The 4,779-nt window shown below is 41.0% G+C and overlaps 1 long non-coding RNA gene across 1 annotated transcript in view; it reads left to right on the top strand.

The window, feature by feature from the left end:
- Positions 2,647-4,779, top strand: part of LOC109231752 — a 12,755-nt gene continuing 10,622 nt past the window's right edge. The window contains exon 1 of the long non-coding RNA XR_002068830.1: positions 2,647-2,731. This is a non-coding gene — a long non-coding RNA (uncharacterized LOC109231752). The remainder of the gene's footprint in view (positions 2,732-4,779) is intronic.

Here is a 4,779-nt window from a genome sequence, read left to right as displayed (position 1 = left end):
CTTGGATTGGAGGTCGATTCGCGGTTATAGCGTTGTCTGATATGATTTGAGGCCTCGAGCAAGTCCGTAACGTGTTTTGGGACTGGTTGATATGATTGGTTGGGATCCCGAGGGCCTCGGGTGGATTTCGGATGGTTAACGGATCAAAAATGGGATTTTTGGAAAGCTGAAATTGCTGGTTGCTGTCATAACCGCACCTGCGAGAACTGGGCCGCAGGTGCAGAGCCGCAGAAGCGGCTAGAAGAGATGCAGATTCGGCTTTGGGCTGGGAGTTAAGGAACCGCAGATGCGGTCATGTACCCGCAGAAGCGGGACCGCACCTGCGGTAGTCGAGTCGCAGAAGCGGGAATGGGCGGCTATGCTGGGACCGCAGATGCGGTCATTTTGCCGCAGATGCGGGACCGCACCTGCGGTAGACGAGGCGAAGAAGCGAAAATAAGGGGGGGATTGGAAGGACCGCAGATGCGGTGGTGTGGCCGCACCTGCGGAACCATAGAAGCGGTCGAGTGACCGCAGGTGCGGAAAGTGCTGGAGGCAGTGTGTTGTTTTAAAGTCGGGATTTGGCCCATTTCTTTCATTTTCTCTTGGTTTGGGCGATTCTTGGAGGATTTCAAGAGGGGATTTCATCATTCAATGGCAAGGTAAGTCATTCCCATCCATCTTAAGTTAAATACATCGATTATGTATAGATTTTGGCATGTAAATTGGTAGACATTTGGGGTTTTGGTAGAAAGACCTAGAAATTCACATTCTTGGAATGTGACCACGATTTTGGGTATGGAATTAAGAGGAAATTATATATTTGAGTTCGTGAGGCTATGGGTAAACTTGTTCTTCAAAAATTTTGGAAATCCGGGCACGTGGACCCGAGGGCGTTTTTGTCAACCTTTCGATCGGGGTTAGGAATTGTTATAAATTGGATTAATACGAGTAGTTTATCGTATATTAACGAATTTTCATAATCATTAGCTAGTTTTGGGAGTATTTAGCATCGATTCAAGTCTTCGGAAGGGCGTGGAATGCCGGTTATCGATCTTCGGAGCGAGGTGAGTCTCCTTTCTAATCTTGTGAGAGGGAATTTTCCCCATAGGTGAATTAATTGGTTATGTGCTCCTATTTGTGGGGGCTACGTACGCACGAGGCGACGAGAGTCCATGCGTAGCTACTATTATGTTCTTGTCCGGGTAGTCTAGGACCCCAAAGCATGCTGTACTTGGAATATTTGTAATCTTATTAGCAGTTTGAATTGCTTAAATCAGATAGCACAAGTAAATAAATTTCTAAGAGAATTAAACCTTATTCTCTAAATCATTAAAAGAGAATTGGCTTCTAATGGGATGAACATTCCCCGAAAAATTCTTGATTTGCTGTTGAGCATGTATTTCTATGTGTACCTGCGTCGCATGTATGGTACGCGAGCAGGGTGATTGTTTATTTAAATTTAACCGCATCGCATGGGTGATTCGCGAGCGAGGTAATAGATGCATCTATGGTTCGTGCCGTTCGACCCTCGGCAGTGCACATTTTACATTTATGTTGGATCGGGCCGTACGACATCGGCATAAGTTGCGCATGCTTATATTGCTTACCTTGATATTTATTGATATTGGTAGTTGCTCCCCCGACTTGAGATAATTGTTAATTAAAGGATTATGAATCCGGAGACTTTTTATAAAAAAGAACTTTTTACCTGTCTAGTAATTCAGTTGAATCTACTGTTGTCCTTAATAAATTCGTGAGATCACCGCTTTAATAATTTATTATTTGACCCTTAGTAAGTGTCGAAGTTGCCATCTCGTCTCTACTTCTTCGAGATTAGGCGGGATACTTACTATGTACACATTGTTTATGTACTCATACTATACTTCTGTGCATTTTTGTTGCACAGGCACTTGTACTACTAGTGGCCCACTGGGCGTAGCAGCATGGATGATACTGGGACTAGGTGAGTTGCGCTACTCGAGGCGGCTCGCTGCAAGTATAGTCCCTTCCAGTATATTGTATTTACTTTCTGTCCATCTGTATTCCGGACGGATGTTGTATTGTATTGTTTCTTAGAAATAGCTCATGCAGTTGTGACACCGGGTTCTGGGATGGTCGTAAAGTATTTATAACAACTGCTTATTATTTAATTTGATTTAAGACGATTATCTTTTTAAAATGGCGAATTTGAAGGAAAAATCATAGATTTCAAGAGTAATAAAATAAGAGTTTAATTAAGTATTTTGGTTGGCTTGCCTGACAGTGGCGTCCGGCACCATCACGACCCTTAGTGGATTATGGGTTGTGACATGTATTCCAATGTGATCTTATTTAGAACTTATTGTAATTTCATAAGTACTTCACACCGTACTTGTAAATTTCTCTCTAGAATATCATTTATTGATACTATTCGCATAAATTGATTCTTATGAGTCATAATGTTGGGCCTGTGCTCAACACGGGCATCCCGTATCTAGTATATTTTTTATTATATATATATATATATATATATATATATTACATAGAAGAGAGAAGAATGGTCGACCAAGGGCAAGGTCGTTATTTTGATAACCCATTCGTGGGCAATATAGTAAATTTGATTATTGGGTATCATAAAAATGCTTTGACGTGTCACATGCTCACTCAGATCAGATGCATTTTGTTCCAACACATTCAATATAAGTCTGGAATCATCCTTCCTTTGATCTCTATCATTCCATTCCTTCATCCTTTTTTTTAGAATATTCAGGTGCGTTTTTAAATTTCGGGTCTACTTTCTTTCGAAATCTGCCCAAATTTTTTATTATGTTCTTTGACTTCTTAATTTCATGGCTAAAATGTATGCCTGGTGTTGTTATTATGTTTCTTCGGATTTTCAAAGACTATTCTTCTCAGGTGGGTGTTAGTACAATTTTAGTTTTAGCTCTGCTTTTGATTTAATTTTTTCCCACATTTCTTCCCATTTCTACATTTTCATTTTTGTTTGACCTTTGGTGAAAAATTAAGCTTTATTGTATCGGTGGGTTGACACTGGATAGTTTGATGAGTATATATTTGTTTCTCCTTATAATTATTATTTGCTATATTAAAGAGTTAATTTCTTCAAGTAAAATGGGTGCATGGGTTAATTTGTAGACCTTCACGCTTGTACCAGTAAAAAGGATTACTTATAGCATCTCGCAAGAAATTATCTTTTTCATATCCACCATAAAACATGTAGATAAAGAGTTAAATTCTTCTAGTAAATTGGATGCATCGCTAATTTGTATACCTCCAGACTTGCACCAGTGAAAATGTTGTCTTAGAATTGTGGGTTTTCCACGAATTATTAAAAAGAACAAGAAACAGTGATGTTTTAACTATCACTTCTCTTGGTGTTAGATAAGGTGGTCTAATTCGTATAGCTTGTTTTCGTACTCGAGCAAGAAGTGTAAGACGAAATGTCACGACCCAAACCCCGGTCGTGATGGCGCCCAACACATTGTTAAGCAAGCTCGACCATTCAATAACAAATCTCAACTTATGATAATTCAGGAATTCGAACACAGATGCTAAATTACCAAACCATCTTATCAAACTACTATAAGCACGGAGTAGTATACTGAAAACCAACAAAAAATACTAGAACATAACCCAAAACAGGATCCGGTGTCACGATCACGAGCCTCTAATACAGAGTGTCATCCAATAACAAGACTGTCTAAGAAACGGAATAATGAAAGATAGGGATAGGAGGGAAAGATCAAGGCTGCGAACGCCATGCAGCTACCTCGATGCTCCCGGTGAAATGCTACTCAGCTAGACAGGTCCTCCCTCAGACTGCGATGCACCTAAATCTGCACACAAGGTGCAGGGAGTAAAGTGAATACTCCGACTCAGTGAGTAATAAGCATAAATAATAACTGAAGATAAGAAATCACAAAAAAACACAAGGCAACTATAACGGCAGTACCAAACCTTTAACAGTGAGACCGACAAGTCAATAAAGTAGTATTACAGAAAGAACCATGATAGGTAACAGGTAAGGAATGATGCAATGATGCAATGCAATGCAATTATCGGTACGCTCAGGTACCCACTGCGGCGTGCAGTCCGAGCCAACCATATATTTTACGTCGACGGCGCTCACTAGGGTGTGTGTACAGACTCCGGAGGGGCTCCTACAGCCCAAGCGCAAATAAGCTATCTCGTGGCACCAACCAGGCCCTCGGCCTCAATATCACATAGTACTGCTGCGGCGTGCAGCCCGAGCCATCCATAAATCCAGAAAATCACATTAAGCCCCTCGGGCACTTTTAAATCAGTAATCCACAGCCCAAAATATCATTTAAAATATTATTTGAATTTTCAAGTTTAGAAAAAGGGGCTGGGTTTGCAAAAATAGTACTTAAAACCTTGGAATGAGGTTAAACAATGTGCAAAGTATGCAAATCAGTGAAATCAATCCCTGAAGGATCCAAATAACCGGCACGAAGCCCAAATACAACAGTCAAATCCAAATAACGATGATTTCCAACAAGTTCTAGTAGAAAAACACAGTAAAGCATCACCGGGACGGACCAAGTCACAATCCCCAATAACCAACAGCCCCGCACTCGTCATAGAGCGCGTGCCTCGCCTCAATATAGCGGTACGATGTGAAATTCCGGGGTCTCAAACCCTCAGTTCATCATTTACACCTATTACTCACCTCAAGCCGGCCCAAAGTCTAGCTCGCTATGCCTTTTCCTCTCGAATTGACCTCCTCGCGCGTCAAATCTGATCAAGTACCACAAGGAATACATTACAATAGGCTAA

This window comes from Nicotiana attenuata, chromosome 8 (assembly GCF_001879085.1).
Source record: "Nicotiana attenuata strain UT chromosome 8, NIATTr2, whole genome shotgun sequence".
Classification (NCBI taxonomy): domain Eukaryota; kingdom Viridiplantae; phylum Streptophyta; class Magnoliopsida; order Solanales; family Solanaceae; genus Nicotiana; species Nicotiana attenuata.
This window is presented reverse-complemented; position numbering and strand designations above follow the sequence as displayed.